Here is a 21,759-nt window from a genome sequence, read left to right on the forward strand (position 1 = left end):
AATTGTCTGTCCGCACTCTGCTGGTTAGTTTACTGCGGCTAACGGTGGTTCAATATAGGAGGAACGAACGAAGAAATATAAGCAATAATAAAAAGTATGCGAGGAAAAAGGTTTTACTTAACTTGGCATGCTGGAATGTGAGAACTCTCTTGGATCGAGCGGATAGGCCTGAAAGAAGAACAGCTCTAGTAACTAAGGAGCTGAGACGTCTTAATGTTGATATTGCAGCTCTATCTGAAACAAGATGTTCAGGTGAAGATCATCTTGTTGAAAGAGCAACCGGCTTCACAGTGTTCTCGGTTGGGAGGCCAAAGGGAGAGAAACGGTAGGGTGGTGTTGGGTTTGCAATTAGAAGTAATTTACTGAAAGACCTAGAACAACCACAAAGTATAAATGACCGCATGATGAAACTCCGGATCCCTCTCTCTTGTGAACGCTTTGTGACTGTTTTCTCCATCTATGCTCCCACACTCTCAGCAAATGAAGAAAATATCCATGCATTTTATGAGGAACTTAGAAGTAGTATCCTCTCAGTCCCTCTGAATGAGAAGTTCGTTGTGCTCGGCGACTTCAATGCACGTGTTGGCAGGGACAATAGTGCTTGGAATGTACTTGGGCGGTATGGAATAGGTAAGGTGAACAAAAATGGTTTACACCTGCTACAAATGTGCTCTGAACTAGGGTTGGCTGTTGGGAACACATTTTTTCACCATAAGCTGAAACATAAAGTCACCTGGATTCATCCAAGATCAAAGCAAGGTCACATGATTGACCTTGTATTAACTCGGAAATCTGACCTACAGGATTTGTGTAGTCTCAGAGTATTGCGAGAAGCTGATTGTGATACTGATCACAAAATGGTTAGGGCTAAGTTCAAATTCAGGGTTCGTACAAGAAAGCGCAGTGCAGGTGTGCGAGTCCCCCCCAAAATTGATGTAGGACAACTTAAACAGCCACAGGTCTCACAGCTATTTCGGGATAGATGCAGTAATATTTATTTTGAAGGTTCATGACAATCTTTTCGAGAAGGATTATATAAGGCTGGAGTGGATGTGCTGGGTTTTAAGAGGAGACAACATAGAGATTGGTTTGACTCCAATGATGCAATGGTAAATGAGCTATTGGCAACAAAAAGGTCTACTTATGAAAAACTTCTTAACCCAAACATTAAGGGCAAAGCAAAACTAGAAAAGGTATATAGAGCGCAGAAAGCAGAACTGCAAAAGGAATTAAGGAGGCTCAAAGATACCTGGTGAAGTAATTTGTCTGAGGAAATACAGGCATCTTATGAAAGGAAAGACATTAAAAACTTGTACGGCTTATTGCGACAAGCTTTTGGACCGCAGTCCTCAACGTATGTTCCCTTGAAATCAAAAGACGGAAATGAGGTTATTAAGGATCCTCCTGGAATAATGAGCAGATGGAGGGAGCATTTTGCGGAACTTTTCCATAATCCATCTGTAGTAAACATGGATGTCATAAATAATATCCCCCAAAGTGTGATAATGCAACACATGGACGATGCGCCTTCCATTGAAAAAGTAAAACTGGCAATACGGAAACTGAGATCCAACAAAGCTCCTGAGCTGGATGGTATTCCAGCTGAAATTCTGAAAGCAGGTGGGGATCACATCTCCTCCGAAATTCATAGCCTGTTGTGTCAAGTTTGGACTGAGTCCTCTGTGCCACAGGAATGGATAAACGGCATTCTAATCCCTATATACAAATGTAAGGGACCCAAATCAGTGTGTGGTAATTCCAGAGGAATAACTCTCCTGGCACATACTGGGAAGATACTTTCGAGGATCATGTTAGAACGTCTCGTGGAGAATGTGTGTCCACATGTGATTCCTGAGGAACAGTGTGGTTTCAGACCCGAGCGGGGAACGATGGATATGATATTTTCTGCAAGGCAGGTTCAGGAGAAATGTTTAGAGGAACAAATGCCACTATACCAGGTTTTTATAGATCTAACTAAGGCATTTGACACGGTAAACAGGGACGCACTGTGGATTAATTTGTGAAAACTTGGTTGCCCGACACATTTTGTGAGCCTCTTCGAGAAATTGTACAGCAACATGAAAGCTCAGGTAGTTTTTAATGGTAATCTATCTGATGAATTTTCAGTGGACAACGGTGTAAAACAGGGAGATATTCCTGCCCCTACACTTTTCTCTATATATTTTGCCACATTGGTTTGGTATGCATTTGAGGATTGTACCAGGGGAATTGGAATCAGATTCCGGACATCTGGTAGAATATTTAATCTGACCAGGTTTAACTGTAAGGCAAAGGTTTTCAGAGTACTTGTCAGAGAATTGCTCTATGCTGATGATGCTGACTTGCTGGCACATACAGAGGAAGATATGCAACATTTAATGGATAGATTTTCCACTGCATGTACATATTTTGGACTCACAGTAAGTCTGAGAAAAACCAAGGTAATGTTTACCCCCACACCTGGACAAATATACACTGAACCAAACATCTTCGTGAATGGAACAAGACTAGAAGTCATTGACACCTTCGTTTACCTTGGAACCACACTGTCAAGGGATGGTGGTCTTGATGCAGAAATATACCATCGAATAGCGAAGGGAAGTGCTGCATTTGGAAAGCTTGAAAAGCGAGTATGGGCTGATAGAGATATCTCCCTGCAGACGAAAATCAGCATCTACAAAGCGTGTGTATTGACTGCACTTCTTTATTCAGGCGAAACATGGACCACTTACAAGCGTCATGTAAAGATGCTAGAAAGGTTTCATCAAAAGTGTCTAAGACGCATCTTAGGAGTAAAATGGAAGAGTTTCGTAGCAGATACAGAGGTTTTGCGCAGGGCGCACTGTAGCTCAATTGAAAAACATATTATCCTGGCCCAAATGAGATGGACTGGGCATATAATTAGAATGAAGGATGATCGTTTGCCGAAGCGCTTATTTTATGGTGAGCTCAGCTCTGGTGAGCGACCGCGGCAGAAACCGAGAAAGAGGTATAAAGATTGCATTAAACAAAACCTAAAAAAACTAGATATGTATGAAAGTGATTGGGAAGGAGATGTTCTGGATCGAACAAGTGGAGAGCTGTTGTCAGGACGAGCTGTGATGTCTGGGAGGAAAATATGTTTCAGCAACTTGAGCTTAAGCGGGCCTGTCGAAAGGGAAAAATTGTAAACAATGGAGAGTATAGGATGTGTATTGTGTGTGATCGCGTTCTTCTGTCAAAAGCAGGATATGTGAATCACATGAAAACACATGAGGGTACAAATTCCAGACACCCTAAATACCAACCGCCTTCTGCGACCTGTGGCATATGTCACAAGGTTTGTAAAACAATACCCGGACTTAAGAAACATATGCTAGTTCACAGAAGCGTTTCCTTAGAATCAGATACCAGCGGGCAAGGATCGAGAGGCTTGAACATTTGTCATCCGTGCTGCAGACCTTGTCGCTCAGCAGCCGGACTTCAAAGTCACTTGAGGGCTCACCAACGGAGTGATTGTACTGCGTGATGATATGTGTGGATTGTTGATGGGATGGCTATCGTCTGTCAAGATGGAGCAGTCGTCATATATATATATATATATATATATATATATATATATATATATATATATATATATATATATATATATATATATGGAATATACATATACACACATACACACACACACACATATATATATATATATATATATGTATATGTATATATATATATATATACATATATATATATGTATATATATATATATATATATATATATATATGTATATATATATATATATATATATATATATATATATATATATATATATATATATATATATATATATATATATATATATATATATATATATATATATATGTATATATGTATATATATATATACATATATATATACATATATATATATATATATATATATATATATATATATATATATATATATATATATATATATATATATATATATATATGTAAGTGTGTGTGTCTGTACGTCTGTGTTTATGCATAATATCGCACACTGTGATGTCAGGTGTCAGGTTGCGTCCTGCTGTTTCAATATTGAAGCAAAACCATGCAACCGGATTCTACATTCCACCAGTAACAGTAACAGATTCTAAGGTTATTATTACTGCATACTGTTGGTTGAATTTCCAGCCAGCAGGATGTAACCTGATGCTACTGCTTAGGATGTCTATGCAGTAGAAAGGCGTGTCGTTCAAAGATTTCAAATGAAGAAATTGTATAGTATATATAAGTTGGTACAAAACAATATTCTGCATGTGTAATTCTTCATTCCTATTTTAATGTCTTTTAAACAGTATAAACCCCGAAAGAGTGAAGTCGGGATTTTGGAACCAAGTGGATGACAGTGATCGTTTACGGTAAAGAATTTTCCGCTGTGCCATACCATTCGATGTGGTTGACCAGAACCTGGATTATAGTACAATACTTGTAAGGTACGTCCTATGATCTAATATTCCTGGCCCTTTTTAATATGTATATGCGCGTATGTGTGTGTATGAGTGTGTATATGTTCTGGAGTGTGTGCATATATGTAAATATATATATATATATGTATATATATATATATATATATATATATATATATATATATATATATATATATATATATATATATATATATCTCGATAAATAGATGATAGATAGATTGATCTATAGATAGATAGATCATTTTCTATTGTTGCATCATTTAAAATTTCAGGAACACACACTATATACCCTCAATTTTTCAGCTCCCTGCCTTCGATGAGATCCGTCAATTCTAATTTATGGCGTAGAATTTAAACCAGAGCTGGAAGCAATCCTTTACTTTTGTCATCCTTTGAGCTGCGTCCATGCTGGGGCACAGCCTTAAAGTGTTTTAGTCGAATAAATCGTCCCCAGTACTCATTACTAAGCCTGCTGCGTATTCTCTCTGTCTGTTACGCTGATTTGACTACAATTACGTAACTTTATACTTTTGACTTCTTTGCTATTGTTGTTGTTGTTAGCACTCCGTCGCTTACGTGGTCGAGGGTTCCAGTTGATCCGATCAACGGAACAGCCTGCTCGTGAACTTAACTTGCAAGTGGCTGAGCACTCCACAGACACGTGTACCCTTAACGTAGTTCTCGGGGATATTCAGCGTGACACAGTGTGACAAAGCTGACCCTTTGAATTACAGGCACAACAGAAACAGGAAGTAAGAGTGAGAGAAAGTTGTGGTGAAAGAGTACAGCAGGGTTCGCCACCATCCCCTACCGGAGCCTCGTGGAGCTTTCAGTGTTTTCGCTCAATAAACACTCACAACGCCCATTCTGGGAATCGAAACCACGATCCTATGACCGCTAGTCCGCAGCCCTAACCACTGGGCCATTGCCCCTCCACTCTTTGTTATTAATTACCATAAAAAAGGGGAAAAAATGAATGAGATTATCGTCAGCAGTTGGCAACTTCGCATCAGAACTAATTGCTTTGAAAATGATGTGGTAAAAATTCGAAATATTTTGTACACTAGATACAGGTATTCCCTGTATATAGAAACACTTCGAAATGCCGAAGAGATTTGAACTTAAACCGTTAGATAAGTAAAGCAACGACAAGCAAGCTAGATATTTATTTACATTTACATATGAAGATACATTGAATCGAAAAGAAAAATGTAAATGTCTTTGGATATTAAGAATACATAGTCCAACTTACAGAAAAAAAACAATATCACAAATAAAATAAGTAGAGTTTTAAATGTCCTACGGCCGTTTCAGAGATCTTTGTGATCCTGATATATGACAGATATCAAGGTCCATTGCTGAATAACATCACCTCTTTCTTCGGGAGAAGAATTTTGTATTAAAATTTTTTACGTTTGAAATGTTGACATGATGGAGGTTAAAGACTGATTTAGCTTATAGAGAGCTACATCTATTAGGAAGGGGAGATTTCAAGATCATAAGGCTACTGATGTTATCAAAGGTGGAAAGTGGTAGACAGTGGTTTAGTTTATGTCCAAGTAGTTAATGTTTAAATTAGTGAAAAACGGATGGACTTAACCGGTTCGGTAGCATATAAGGGTATGAAGGGGAAGTTATAACTTCTATTATAGACTTTCCATCCGGCTTAGGTCGAATTACTTAATGCATTATTGACCGTATTATACACCGTGTGAGGAATAACGTTGAGATCCCACTATGGAATTGCACTGGAGACGTTATTTTTGGTTTCACTCTTTCCACCATAAACGCACCAATTTCTTTCAGTTTGACATATCAAATTATTGCCATATTTACAATGGACACGGCGGCGAGCTAGCAGAAACGTTAGCACGTCGGGCAAAATGCTTAGCGGTCTATCTTTACATTCTGAGTTCAAATTCCCCCGATTTCGACCTGGGGTCGATCTAATCAACTGGCCCCTCCCCTAAAATTTCCGGCTTTGTGCCTAGAGTAGAAAACAATATTTACAGTCGACAGACAGGTGTCCTCTTCATGTTTGTTTCTACTACAATGTTTCGGATGAGGTACTCTCCAGCCTTCTTCAGGTGTCCTGTTAATAAAGTGAGGACATCTACCTGTCCAATTTAAATATCGTACATAATTCGTCATCTCTAAATTATAAAACAGCATCAAATTATTACCAGTCAGTATATCACAAATACTTTTGGATAAAGCCTTAATATTCGCCTGAAATTATACTACCATCCGAAGATCGGATATCAATATCATTCTGGCAATGAAGAAAATTCTAATTCAATTTAAGGGTAATTATTGAACGCGCAACGAATGTATGGATTACTTCGATATAACAATGGACTCAACAGACTCCGCCCACGCACAAACCTTGTGGGCTTGTTCCTCATCCCTTCAGATTAAATAATACTTGCCTAACATAACCAATGGACTATAGAGGGATGATGCACTTCTTGCAGTAACTGGATGAACTCAACCTTCAGTAGAACGCACAAGGACAGCCCTACACAAACTCTTCAAAATCTACAGCCTTAATATTTTCATTCGAAACTGATACCAATTTTTTGGACATTACTCTTTACCTAAACACTAACTTATACCGTCCTTTCTATAAGCCCAACCAATACTTAAATGTCCACTGTAATCACCCAAAACTTACCCCCTTATACCGTAGTCACATGTATATCATTATAATCAGGCCCTCAAAATAAATAGATTCTTCAAAAAGCCTATTATATCAATAACATGAAGCTTAAAACTGAAATAGCAAACCTCTTCCACTGATTCAATCCAGCAACTCCATAAAAAATTCACCTTAACTCCACGGCATCACTGGCCACCCCGAGCCTATAACAGCTACAAGCCTCCCTTTTCGAACCAGCGAACTTCATCCACACATTGTAAACAATCGAAGGCAAAATCATATGGTTTGTATCACCACTCTCGCTCCAGGTTAAATCTCTAGCAAAATTATTTTCAAAATTATAAAATCTAATTTTTGTCCACAACATAAATCTTATCCTATCTTTAATAAATCATCAGTGACGATCTCCTACTCTACTGCACCTAACTTAGGCTATATAATAACCACCTGGAAAAAACATAAACCCCAACACCAGTCCTCTAAATATCTAAATTCTTGCACTGCATCTCAAGCTAGCCTAGACAATACAATAATACAAACATTAATATGCCAGCTCAATTATATAATACTAAACTCAAGCCAACATTCTACAACTCTGTCTATGCGACAACAAATATTAGTTCCATTACAACTTCCCAATCCAATACTAATATAAATCCTAATTTAAATTCTCCCCACTAACAACAAACCAACCAAAATCAACATTACTAATAGTAAACCCCGATCACTTGCAACTGTCACGCTTCTGAAATATGCGGTCTTGCAGGCTCCTGTCTCCTCAAAAACGTAATCTTTAAGTGCCACGTGATGACATCACGCACCCACCAGGCAAGGGTGTATATTTGTGGCACTGAGTATTTTGAATGCCATTGTCGTGCTCATATGTATTCTTTCACCAATCCAAAATCTAAACTATGTCCATCTTTAGCAACACACATACACGACCTCAAATCAAAACAATACCCAATACGCCCTATTGTGGTCTATAGTATGTGAAACTCCCCTCTGCAACACAAATATAGGTAAATATATATTATGTATAAAAGAGTCATTAACTTTTCTTCGCCTCCACAACTCCTCGCTGTTAAACAAATTCTCTGATAGTATTTATTCATGTAAGCATAAATACTGCCCGACTTTCATGCACTTCACTAATTCTAAATAATCCTATAGCCAGTCCTGAGGTCCATTAAAGCTGTAATGTAAAATAGGAGTCAACCTGCAAATCGACAAGTTATTGCTTTCCAAATGGCTCATATAAGTGTGTATGTGTGCGCGTGTGTGTCTATGTATGCATATATATATTTATCTTATGATATTTACTTTATATTATACACATTGTGCTTTTAATTATTAATTTTTCTATATCCGATAGTGGATTTTCATCGATGAGTTCTTGAAACTTGGTTATTTTCCCTAAAACTATATATATATATATATATATATATATATATACATATACATATATGTGTGAGCATATGTGATAAAGCTGAAATATCCAAACTCGCATTTACAAATATAATACATATACACATAATATACACATACATGCAAACACACACACATACGCACATATATGAACATATAAACACCTACATAAATACACAGTATTAAAAACATAAGTAGTCAACATATACATAGATACCCACACAAATAAAAACATATATATAACAGGCATCCAAAGTGTATTCCAAGCATTATGATCGATCACCTTTCCACCCTCCTCTTAGCCTCCTAAATCTTACCAATACAAATCACAAATTTCTTCGGAATTTTTGCAATTCAACTGCCTCTACTGTCATTTGACCCTTCTCGGCCTCAAACAACACTTAAAAAAATTCCACTACTAAGAAAAATACCGACCCAATTTTTCCGCCTACTAACATTCTTAACCACTCCCTCGTACCGCAAATGTGTCTTTAAAAAAAGGACCCCACTTGTTGTAATTTAAGATGAAATTGCTTTTCCATTAGTGTACTAGTTTCTGACACTTGTGTTGACATCCTTTAACATTCACATAAATTACTTATTTATTCACATCGTTTTGAATTAGTCATACATTATCTTGTAGCTTTGAGATTTTGATTATGTGATTGTTTACTTTTACAATAACTTTGGATGGTGATTGTGAGAGGGCTGATCTGTTCAGTTTCAACACCAAATAAGGAGAATGTTTGGGTCTGACGTGGCCAGTTTCAATGCTAATGGGTTAACTGAAAATTACTGAAGTAAAAATAAAGGCATAAAAATCATTTTAGGTAATTTGGGGACACAAACTAATGAGGCCTTAACAGTGGAGACCCTTTTTATCCCATCCTAAATGCTGTTGAGGTGGCTGGACAATGGCCAATAAATAGCAGATATAATATAATGAAAACCGTAACTTACCAAAGAGGTGGTTTCGCCTTTGTTCGTAAGAGTTAGTGAATGGTTTTATATATATATATATATATATATATATATATATATATATATATATATATATATATATATGTGCGTATATATATACGTTATGTCATTTGTTTATTTACCATACATTTTTTCATTGAAGTAACGGAACACAACGCACACAATTATGTATGTGTGTGTGTGCGTATGTGTGTGTGTGTGTGCGTATGTGTGTGTGTGTGTGTGTGTGTGTGTGTGTGTGTGTGTGTGTGTGTGTGTGTGTGATGATATTAGGTACATAACCCTGCCTAAGCATTTGGAGGGATTGATGCATGTCAATTCGCTTCCCTTACTCGGTATACCCTCCTTCTTCCCCGGCATTAGCATTCCAGTAGAAATAGAGAAACGAAAAATATGTCACTAACTGTCTGCTGGTGCACGTGCGCGTGTGTGTCTGTAACTGTATGAGATCCTGTGTGTTTGTATATGTATGTGTATCAGAATGTGTGTTCTTGTGTGTGCGCGCGCGCGTATCTGTATGAGACTTTGTGTATCCGCGTAACTGAGATTAACTTGAAATAATCTATTTTACAAATTGTGATAACTGTGTGTATATATATATATATATATATATATATATATATATACATTTATCAGAATTATATATATATATGCATATATATATATATATATGTATATTTATATATATATATATATATATATATATATATATATATATATATATATATATATATATATATATATATATATATATATATATATATGTGTGTGTGTGTGTGTGTGTGTGTGTATGCATGTATATATATATATATGCATATATATATATATGTATATATATATATCTATTATACATTCATGCACATTTGTGTGTGTGTGTGTGTGTGTGTCTATGTGTGTGTGTGCCGAATCACTGAAATCTGAAATATTATTAGAGAAAATTTACCAAAACCTTACATCCATCATAAAAAATGAACGCTTTACTAATGCCTTCCATGAAATGGTACAAGAAACGCAAATCTACATAGAAGCAGTTTATTACCTTCTTACCAACAACAAAACGAAAACCAAAGCAGAAACGGATATCCACAACCTAAATGCAACCACACAAAACATACTAAAAGAATTGAATGAACTCAACATGGAAAAAGAGGCATACAAATAGAGAAATCAAATGAAAAACATCCGGAATAACATATTCAATAAAAGGAAACAAGCTTTTGGCAGACCCCAAAAAATGAAAACCTAGCCAACAGTTATGAGCAGTGGAGGAGCAGAGAAGAAATACTACTCTCAAGAAACTTTCGTATCAAAGAAATAACGTCAGAACCAAATGAAGAAACAAAAATTATTTGACAAAAATCGTTTAAAAGCGACATTAACCAGAAATAATCAAATATTGTTTTACGAATCGTGATCAGACGACAGATTTTTCATGTTTTAGAATCATCTCACTTTTGTTTGATAACTATTGATCATCGATCTCTTCCCGAATATAACATCTAAAGTCAACATTAAAGTGAAGTACATTTCTAAATTCTTTGTTTGACCGTCCAGTGTTCACATTGTCATTCACCATTCTCTTCGCGAAGAATCTCTCTGAAGTTTAAGCTAGATGTGCTAGAAATAGCAGCCAAATCTTTCTTGTGAGCCGATGATAGATTCATTTAACGATAGTGTCACTTCAGAAAATCACGTTATCAATAACGATAATAATTTAAATGGTATATATAATGATTGACATGGAAGCAAACGATACAAATTCATTTAACAATAGTTCCTTTCAGAAAATTACGTTTGTAAAATAAAATATATGATAGAGAAATTATAACAATTCTGAAGAGAAATTAAAGGTTTTAGCAGCTTTAAAGATATGAGAAAAGAATTTTCGTTATCAAAGTAGCAATATTTTATAAGAATGAAGGATGACAGGAGAGAATTTTGTGGTGTGAGGGTCTTCAATTGTATATGCCCTGGTGTGTGTATGTGATGCACTGAGATATATAACCCTGCTTAAGCATTGCTTTGATATAAAACTGGAGCGAACATCACATGAACGATTATAATAATTGACACATAATTATATTCAAAACTTCAACAGCTCATCTGTACCCCAAACTTCAAAAGCTTGATGTCCTGTTCTCATAGCAGTGAGAGGAAGAGGGAGAGGAAGACAGGCAGTAGCCTCTAAACTGTTTAATGTATTGGTATCTCAGATAGTCTCCAGTATTCTGGATGCCTTCTGCTAAAAGTGAAAGATAAAATAAATTGTAAACATAAAGCTAATTCTCTGCTGGTATCAGTGTGTGTGTGTATGTGTGTGTATGTGTATATGTTTGTGTGTGATGCACTGAGATACATAATCATGCCTACGTATTTATTTAATATAAAACTGAAGTGAATACTACATTAATGATAATATTAAATGACAAAATTTTACTGTAAAGCAGTGAATGAAAAGTCTAGTCTTCAGTGTTTTCAGTCACGTCCACCACTTCTTTAGCCACCGGGCAGAGGAAAACTGCCTTTCCCTCCCGGCCTAAAGAAGGTGGCGGGGCGATCTTTACAATAAACTCGTCTCGCAAACTGGACGGACGAGTGCATGCACGACGATTTTATTGCCATGCGCACACATCCGACATGTCCGTCTGACAACACTTTCGTATCTGTAGAGATTGTCTTGAACCGGCAGATCTCCCTGGTAGCACTCCCAGGCCAGGGATTTTTGGAAGTTATCGATAGGACCCGGCCCGAAATTCCTCCGAAAAAGACCAGTTAGTTGATCCCCCACCTACGCCCAGAATTTATCCCGATTTCGTCGTTGTTCTTTCCCTCCATTAATCCCCTATAGAAATCCATGGTGGAACTTGCAACGCCCGTGTTTCCCGACTGGCCGAAAGCTGTGAGAGCTTACCGACACACCAGGTGCCAAGTGCCATTTCTTGGTCAGCGCTTGACTCAGTACTGTAGCGTCATAAATGAGACGAGTTGCGGAAAGTCCCGTTTGACGAACAGTGAACCCCCAGGCTTACCGTTAAGGAAACGCAGGAAATGTCGCAGCCTCAGCGCATGTCTGTGAATCATTAGCTATGGCATGCCCAGTCCTCTACTAAGAGGTTGTTGACAGCAGATGGACCGTCTGCTGAGCGGAACACGTCCCTTCCTTAGAAAGCGGAAAAACAAGCGCTCTAACTTTATCGGGCATGAAGTGGAGTATGGGACTACATTCGGGAGGTCGTAGATGACGGAAGCGATGTACGCATTCTCCACCTCCGCCCGACCCTTCAAGAACAGCTTCCTCTCTGCCCATTTCTGGGTGAGATTGACTACCTTGTTCGTCACCTCTCCCCAGTTGTTGTCCACCTGGCAGTCTAGACGAAACTAGACCCCAAGAAGTTTACCCTGCCTTTCCGTCGAGGGCCCTACAAGCTGTCGGTTGGTATCGATCTGCCTCTCCAGCTGCCGAGCTGCAGGCCCACCGATTTCTCTTGGATAATCTTTGCTCCTATCACCGCTCCGTGGACAGTATTACGGTGACGTAGTCCGTGTTAGCTGATACGAACATTCCGCATCCCAAGACATTCAGGATGACTTTCGAAACCTCCAGCTTAGGCAGCAATGGCTCGAGAGCCATTACGTACAGAGGAGGCGAGAGTGAGCATCTTTCACTGACCGAAAGACCGGTGCAAATCGACTCTGATAGGTGGCTATTTACTTTGACCACCAAACAGATGTCGCTGTACATTGCAGCGATCCAGCTGCTGAAAACGGCACCGAAATCCGCTGCTGCTAAAGCAACCTCCAAGTATTGGTAGTCGACCTTATCAAAAGCTTTCGATTAATCCAAATTGATCAGGGCCCCACTCATGGAAGGTTCCTTACCCGCCCTCTCTATGATATAGTGCTGAAGATGGAGGCTGTAGTAGATAGTTCTGTAAAGGAAAGCGGATATCTGTGCGTCACCAACCAACTTATCGAAGACAACCTCTTGGCTAACACCTTAGCTAACATCTAATAATTTGCATTCAGCAAAGTTTTAGGCCTAAAATTATCAAGTTTATCATCCCTTGTTCGGGTCTTCCCTCGTCCCCTTGAAAGCTCTCTCGAATTTTTGCGTAGGAATCGAGCGATATTCGCACAAGAAGCTAATCATTTCGTACGCAAAATGTGCATGATCCGAAAATCACCCACCCCGTTTCAAATTCAAGGTTTTGTCTTACGAGGAACATCAGTTCTTTGTTGTCCCTTCTGATGAGTACGAAGTTGGGTGTTTTATATTGGTGTTATATAATCTGCTTGCTTGACAGTAGTGGTGATGGTCTTGTTGTTTCGGTTGTGCCTGTATGTCCTGTGAGTGTGGCATCTGCAGTTTTCGATGTTTGTATGGTGTATTTTTCTTTCTTGAGTTTGTTTGCGTTTGGTGGATTCTGCTAATAGGGATGATGTTGGTTATGTTGGTGTTATTGGGGAGATCATTGCGTGAGTGGGGGTTGTATTTCTGTGAATGTTGTTATGCTTTGTGGAGTTTTTGTTTTGTGACTTCTTTTTTCTTTTGTGGGGTGTTTCGTTTTCCTTCATCTTCATTACTGGTAGCTGAGGTGTCTGTTGCTGTATGTTTGTCTGTGTCTGTGTGTATCATTATATTCTTTTTATGACTGTATCTTTTTAGGTGTGACGTGTGGGAGAGCTTTCCTCGTCTCCCCCTAAGACTGTTAATGTCTTTAGTGCTTCGTTTGTTGTTGCTGATGGTTTTGTCGATGCTGTGGTTGTTTTTAGTCCTCATCCCGTCCTAGGCAGCACTGGACGTTTTTGATCCCTTGCACGTTTTACAAGTTTGGGCAGCAAACTCGCAAATGGGTATTTTTCCCACAAATGAAGCGGCCTTTTGTCTTCAGCCATTATGTATATCGCTGTCCCGTTCTGGAGACGTATGTGATCCGGGATTTTTGAAATGTTTCCGGTTTGAGCTGGAGAAATATCTCCAGGTCAGCACCAGTCCTCCCTGGCAATTCTTGTCGTCTCTATCGGGAGGGTATCCGTCCTCTCCCCAATTACGCATCCCAGAAGCTACCACATATCAAGTCCTGGTGGGATCCTTGGAATATGGACACGTAGTGTACGTTTCCCTATGTGGGAGGGGTACATAATGACTTGCTAGTTTTGCAGAGGGGGGGGGGGGGCATTGTTGCTGTTGTCTCTGCCGCTGCTGCCGTTGTTGTCGTTGTTCTTATTGATGTTGTTTGTGTTGGTTTTGTGGCTGTTGCTGTTGTCACTTTTTGCTATTGGTGTTGCTGCTCTTGCTATCTCTTTCCTTGTTGTTGCGGCAACCACTACTATTACTGCTGCTGTTGCCACTGTTGCTGCTGCTGCTTCTGTTGTTGTCACTGCTACCGCTGTTCTTGCTACTGCTGTTAATACGAGGTGGGCGTAGTACAGCTGCAGTTTCGCTTTTCTCCCCCCGCTTACCCAGTATTGGTTTCAGAAACAGAAGGAAGGGGTATCTTCTCAGTCACTATATTCGTGGAAAGGGCAGTTTTCTTTTTCTCAACTCTTTCAAGACGCGCTCCGCCATCTTGTTAAGTTGTGTTTCATTAAATTAAATTTAACGCCCACCGAACTTATTTGGTGGGTCGAATATAGCAGCTCGAGGGGCTAAACAACCATAGAAAATCAGTAAGATGCTCCTAGTGTTTCTATTGACCACTTGGAACAAAATAAATAATGCAAAAAAAGCATCAAACCGGTGTAAATAAATGTTTTAAGTTACACCGACATGTAGCGTGTGAAAAAAGCCTCCTATGTATTCCGCAGAGAGTAATAATAATAATAATAATAATAATAATAATAATAATGATGATGATGATGATGATGATGATGATGATGATGATGATATTGATGATGATGGTGATGAAGGTTTATTGATAATGATGATGGTGATGATGATGGTGATGATGATGATAATGATGATGATGGTGATGATGATGATGATGATGATGATGATGATGATGATAATAATAATAATAATAATAATAATAATAATAATAATAATAATAACCGGGGAAGTTTAACATGTGAGTATGATAAATCACTGCTCCGAAACTTATCCAAAAACATCGGAAATAAAGACATCGCATGGAGCCCAAATATAGCTGACAAAGGGTTGGACTATACCCGAGTAAGTAATACTCATTGAAATTTATTCCTATTTTTCCAAATATAATGATGTATTTTAACTTGATACCTCCACTACCCGAACAGCGATCGTAAACACACGTATTACATCAAAATACAGACCATCCCCAAACCCAAACACCATATACAAAAAATAGCTGACAAAGGGTTGGACTATATCCGAGTAAGTAAAACTCATTGAAATTTATCTCTATTTTTACAAATATAATGATGTATTTTAACTTGATACCCCCACTACCCGCACAGCGATCGTAAACACACGTGTTACATCAAAATCAGACCATCTTCGAACCCCAAAACACCATGTACAAAAAAATTACAAACATGTTAAATAACACCGGTATTATTTCACCCAAGAATAACAACCGAGAAGTACGTACTGTAAGCTTGTTAAGAAAAAAGTACGAAGATATTGAACGTGCAAAACAATCTGACAACAGAAATAAACGAACCGGTACCCTACGAAAACGACGACCGTCAAAATAAAGGGCCGGACGTTGTTCCTCATGTCCCGCAAACAAAACCAAAACGGCATAAATGGACACGTGAGGAACACATTTCGATCCTACACGCCTATTTCACAGCAGTACTCTACCCAAAAACGAAAACGCAACAACACACACATATAAAACATGGAAGAAAAATAATGTAAATATAGACCTCGATAAAACAATGAACCCTAACAAACTAGCTAACATAAGAAGATATATTCTAAAAGCAAAAAAAATATCAGAAATAGAAATAGAACAATTGAAAGAAAAAATACATCAGGAAAATCTAGATAGTAGTCACACAGCAATGCCAAATAATAATATAAACTCGGAGATAGCAAAACACGAGGACAAACGTAACATTCCCGGCAAAAACGAAGTAAACAAAAAACAACAAACCCAGACCGTAGAGATGTATAATAGTGTACAAAAAGCACCAAACCAGAACACCACAGACAAACATATGAATGAAAAGGAAGGCAAAACAAATATAAAGCCTGGAAATAACGAAGGGAAACCTAATAATTACGATACTATGAAAATGAAAATAACCGAAGAACTGAAAACCACAGATCTTAGAATGGACCACAGATTATATCTCCCAAAAATCAAAATAGACAATAAAACAACATCAATAATAAATAGCATAAACCTGGCCGTCACGGAACTAACAACCACAGAAACAACAGGCAATATCACTGAGCTAAATGACATAATATATGCGGCAGCCACTGCAGCCACAAAAGAAGCAGGATACTCACTCAAACCCACCCGAACAGGAGTTCTACCACCCAAACAGACCTTGTGGATAAATAACATCCAGAACAAAATTTAAAAAAAGAGAAAAGATTTATCGATTCTCAACGAAATTAGTAAACAATCAACACTACTAAGTAACAAGAAGAAAACAAAAATACTGTACAAATACAGCATTACAGAAAAAGACTTACCTGAGGCAAAAGAAAAACTAAAGCAAGACATCCTTGCCAAAGCACAGAGGATCCGCCGGTATGAGAAACGCCAACGTTTCTTTGAACAAAACAAACAGTTCAAATCCAACCCCAAAAAACTCTACCAAGAACTGGGTAAAAATAAAATAGACATTACTTCAGCACCAACAGCAGAAGAACTAGAGAAATTCTGGAAACAAATATGGTCGGTGAAGCAACAACCCCAAAAAAGGACCATTAAAACAACGAACTTAGCACCGGAGTAACTCTGGGCCCCTATAACAACTGAAGAGGTCACCCAGTCACTGCAAAGACTAAGCAACTGGAAGGCACCTGGACACGACATGATCCCCAATTTCTGGTTAAAACACCTGCCAGCAATGCATAAAAAGCTGGCAGAAAACTTTAACAACATAATAGCAGATCCAGAGACAATGCCTGAATGGCTCACAAAAGGGAAAACCATCTTAATCCCCAAATCCACGGAAACGGAGAAACCACAAAACTATAGACCTATAACCTGTCTCCCTACGATCTACAAAGCCTTTACTGCAATAATATCGCAGAGATTGAGTAAACACCTGGAAAATAACAACCTGTTTCCAGAAGAGCAGAAGGGATGCTGCAAGGGCTCATACGGCTGTAAAGATCAATTATTGATCAATAAAGCCATAACTGAAGACAGCCGCAGAAAGAAGAAAGGCCTCAGTATGGCCTGGGTGGACTACCGAAAGGCTTTCGACAGTGTTCCCCACACGTGGATTCTGGAAACACTAGCCATAAACAAGGTGGCACCAATTATCATAAAATACATAGAGCACTCAATGAACAAATGGCAGACAGTGCTACAGCTCCAAACAAAAGAGGGACTTGTGAAAACGAAAGCCATCCCCATTAGAAGAGGAATATTCCAGGGAGACACGCTCTCTCCACTCCTGTTCTGCCTGGCACTCACACCTTTAACAGAATTGCTAAATAGAACTGGATGCGGTTACAAATGCTATGCAAAAACAGTCAGCCACCTTCTATATATGGATGACCTAAAATTATATGCAAAAAACGACAAAGAGCTAGAAACACTACTACAGACAGTACACGGCTTTACCAAGGAAATAGAAATGAAATTCGGATTAGAAAAATGTGCCAAAGCAACCCTGAAAAGAGGAAAATTAGTTAAAAGTAGCAATATAACACTAGATAAAGCCAATGAAATAAGAGAACTAGACGAAAGCCAACCATATAAGTATTTAGGAGTCAATGAACTAGATAGAATACAACATACACAAATGAAAGAAAAAAGAAAGAAAGAGTACTATAGACGAGTTAGATCAATACTAAAAACAGAGCTCAATGCTAAAAACAAGATAATGGGTATCAACACTTTAGCTGTCCCAGTTATAGGTTACAGCTACAATATCCTTAACTGGACACTAAACGAACTATGTAAAATAGACAGGAAAACAAGAAAAATAATGACAGGATATAGGATGCACCACCCAAAATCTGACATAGAAAGGCTATATATACAACGCACAGAAGGTGGCAGGGGTCTTATACAGCTAGAAAACTATTATAAAATAACCACCATAGGACTGCAAAAATACCTACTCCAGAAGCAAGGGAAACTAATACAAATAGCCACAAAACACGAGCAAAACAAAAAACTGTTTTCAGTATTTAAGGAAGCTGACAAATACAAACAAGAAATCAATCTACCTAACAAATACGAAGAAGAAGAAGAAGAAACAACAAAAGCTATAAAACAAATGAAATCCAAACTAAAACTAGAACAGCAACGGACCATGATAAAACGATGGCAAGAAAAGCCCCTACATGGTAAATACTGGGCTAAACTAAATGCGAAAGAAATAGACAGAGAAAAATCCCAGCAATGGCTGAGAAGCTCAGGACTCAAAGCAGAGACTGAAGGATTTTTAATTGCTGCACAAGACCAAAGCCTCCCCACCAGAAATTACCAAAAACACATAATGAAAAGAAATATAACAAGTAACTGTAGAATATGTGGAGATCGACAAGAAAAAATAAATCATATTATCTCTGGCTGCCCAGTCCTGGCTAAGAAGGAATATATTCACAGACACGACAGAGCTGGGACCTATATACACTGGAAGCTATGCCAACATTATGGAATAACAACAGAAAAAAGATGGTATAAACACACGCCAGAAAAGGTCACAGAAAACGAGAAAGCAACCATACTCTGGGATATGCCAATACACACAGATAGAGAAATTAAGGCAAATAGACCAGATATAGTTGTCAAAGATCATGAAGAAAAAAAATGCTTTCTAATTGATGTATCAATACCAGCAGATGACAACGTTTCTCTAAAAGAAATGGAAAAACTTTCAAAATACAAAGACCTGGAAATAGAGATAACTCGAATGTGGAATCTAAAAACAGAAACAATTCCTATCATAGTAGGTGCCTTAGGTATAATAAAAAAATATTCAGACAAATACATAACAAAAACACCAGGACTTACAAATATATATAACATACAGAAAATTGCACTACTGGGTACTGCACACATTCTACGCAAAACACTTTCAATACAGTAAACATAAGAGCACCACAGCAAACCACAGCACATACCCAAGGCGCTCGGTAGTGAAGTGAAAGCACGTTATAAAAATAAAACTACTGAATAATAATAATAATAATAATAAATATCCTGATGCAGTATCAAGCAGTGGCTGGTGCTGCATAGGGAGACCATTAGTCAGTGCTTGATCTGTACTTATTTTATCGACCCCGAAATGATAAAAGCCGAAGTCGACCACGGTAGGATCTGAATTCAGAACATCAAGGCGGAAGAAATACAGCGAAGCATTTCGTCCTGCATGCTAACGACGAAATGCTTAACGATATTTTGTCTGCCGCCACGTTCTGCGTTCAAATTCTACCAAGGTCGGTTTTGCTGTTCATCCTTTCGGGGTCGATGAAATAAGTACCAGTTGAACACTGGGGTCGAGCTAATCGATTCGTCCCCTCCCCTAAAATTCTTACCCTTGAGGAAAAATTAGAATCCAATAATGATAACAATGGTTTCACATTTTGCTGAAAGGCCAGCAATTTAGTGGGGAGAAGATGAGTAACAATAATAATAATATGTCCTGGTGCAATACCAAGCACTGGCTCTCATAGCTCCTGATCTTAACTGATTGAAAATGTTATCTTGTACATGCTTTCTATTGGTATGAAAAGACGGGCTACAGCAAATATTCTGTCCAATTACACAGATTCGCTTGTCACTTGTTTGACCATAACCAATTGAGCATCACCTTGTTGGCGGAAGATATGTGCATCTCTGATCACGAGCAGAAGTAGTTGGGAAACATCATAACCATGTGTTGAGAGGATTTCTTTGAAAAATTCACCTCTGAAAACATGGCTATTTCGCTCATCATCCTTAAACAAACCTTATTCAGGGACCTTTAAAGCAGGATGGGCTACTCAACCTGAAGAAAATTCAAACTGGTCCCTACCTACAAGGTTAGTCACAATTTATTTTGATACGAGATCACCATCTCACGCATATATCGTTGTGATGCATGTGCCTGGTATATCCTCTTCAGACATGTAGTCGTGATGGGTATACTGGACTTCATATTTTTGTACGCCACTATCATTTTCATGGCATGGCAGCTCTCTCAGTCAATAATAATGAAAATAAAAGAATCATTTCTACAGACTTGGAATTTAATCAGAAATCACGCTACAACTGTTCATGTCACTATATTTGACCTGGTGAGTATTATAGGCTCTGGGTAAATCACTGTACTGGGTCATGTCGTGTGCATCTATTGAGAGTACCTACAGCGTGCATAGATACATAGGTCAAGACAAGGTCCCTAGCCCCAAGAAGTTCTCTGACAACAGATAATTGACATGATGCGTCTTTCCGCCTCACTTTCAAGAAATTGGATTTATTTTCAAAATTTACTTTCAAATGTGGTAGATAACGATTATATCAAGTGAACGTCTGGCGATTATATATCTGTATCTCTATATCTATATAAATATCTATTAAGATGTGCGTGTGTGTGTGTGTGTGTGTGTGTGTGTGTGTGTGTGTGTGTGTGTGTGTATGATGCGTGTCTTTGTGTCTGTGCTTGTCTCCCACCACCGCTTGACAACTGGTATTAGTGCGTTTGTGTCCCCTGTAATTTAGCGGTTCCGCAAATGAACCAACAGAATGTCCTTAAGTCGATTTGTTTGCGTAAAGAACTTTAAAGGCGGTGGCCTAGCATGACCGCGGTCAAATTTAAAAAATGATCTTACATTATCATGTATTTTTGTGATTTTGATGATGTGACTGTTACCTTTTAAAATGACTTTGCATGGTGATTGTGAGAGGGCTGATCTGGTCAGTTTCAACACCAAATAGGGAGAATATTTGGGTCTAACCTGGCCAGTTTTAATGCTGAAGGGTTAACGGAAAGTTACTGGAGTAAAAGTAAATGTAAAAAAGTACATTTACGTAATTTGGGGACACAAGCTTATGAGGCCTTTACGGTAGAGACCCCTTTTACCCCAAGTTAAATGCTGTTGAGGTGGCTAGACAATTGTCAATAAATTCCGAT

General features: G+C 38.2%; 1 protein-coding gene and 1 long non-coding RNA gene across 3 annotated transcripts in view; one reads left to right on the plus strand and one right to left on the minus strand.

Annotated features, from left to right (window-relative positions):
* The window catches only part of LOC149130119 (epiphycan-like), a 46,635-nt gene that overhangs the window by 24,717 nt on the left and 159 nt on the right, over nt 1–21,759 (minus strand). The window contains exon 1 of one of the 2 annotated variants that reach the window (XM_089346161.1): nt 9,502–9,547. The exons of the other annotated variant lie outside the window; for it this stretch is intronic. The gene's annotated coding sequence lies outside the window, so the exon portion shown is untranslated. Of the gene's footprint in view, nt 1–9,501; nt 9,548–21,759 lie in introns of those variants that run through there. 2 annotated transcript variants of the gene reach the window in all.
* The window catches only part of LOC149130120 (uncharacterized), a 53,513-nt gene continuing 35,921 nt past the window's right edge, over nt 4,168–21,759 (plus strand). The window contains exon 1 of the long non-coding RNA XR_016239193.1: nt 4,168–4,460. This is a non-coding gene — a long non-coding RNA (uncharacterized LOC149130120). The remainder of the gene's footprint in view (nt 4,461–21,759) is intronic.

The sequence above is a fragment of the Octopus bimaculoides genome, chromosome 30 (assembly GCF_046866305.1).
Source record: "Octopus bimaculoides isolate indiv1 chromosome 30, ASM4686630v1, whole genome shotgun sequence".
NCBI classification, from domain to species: Eukaryota; Metazoa; Mollusca; class Cephalopoda; order Octopoda; family Octopodidae; genus Octopus; species Octopus bimaculoides.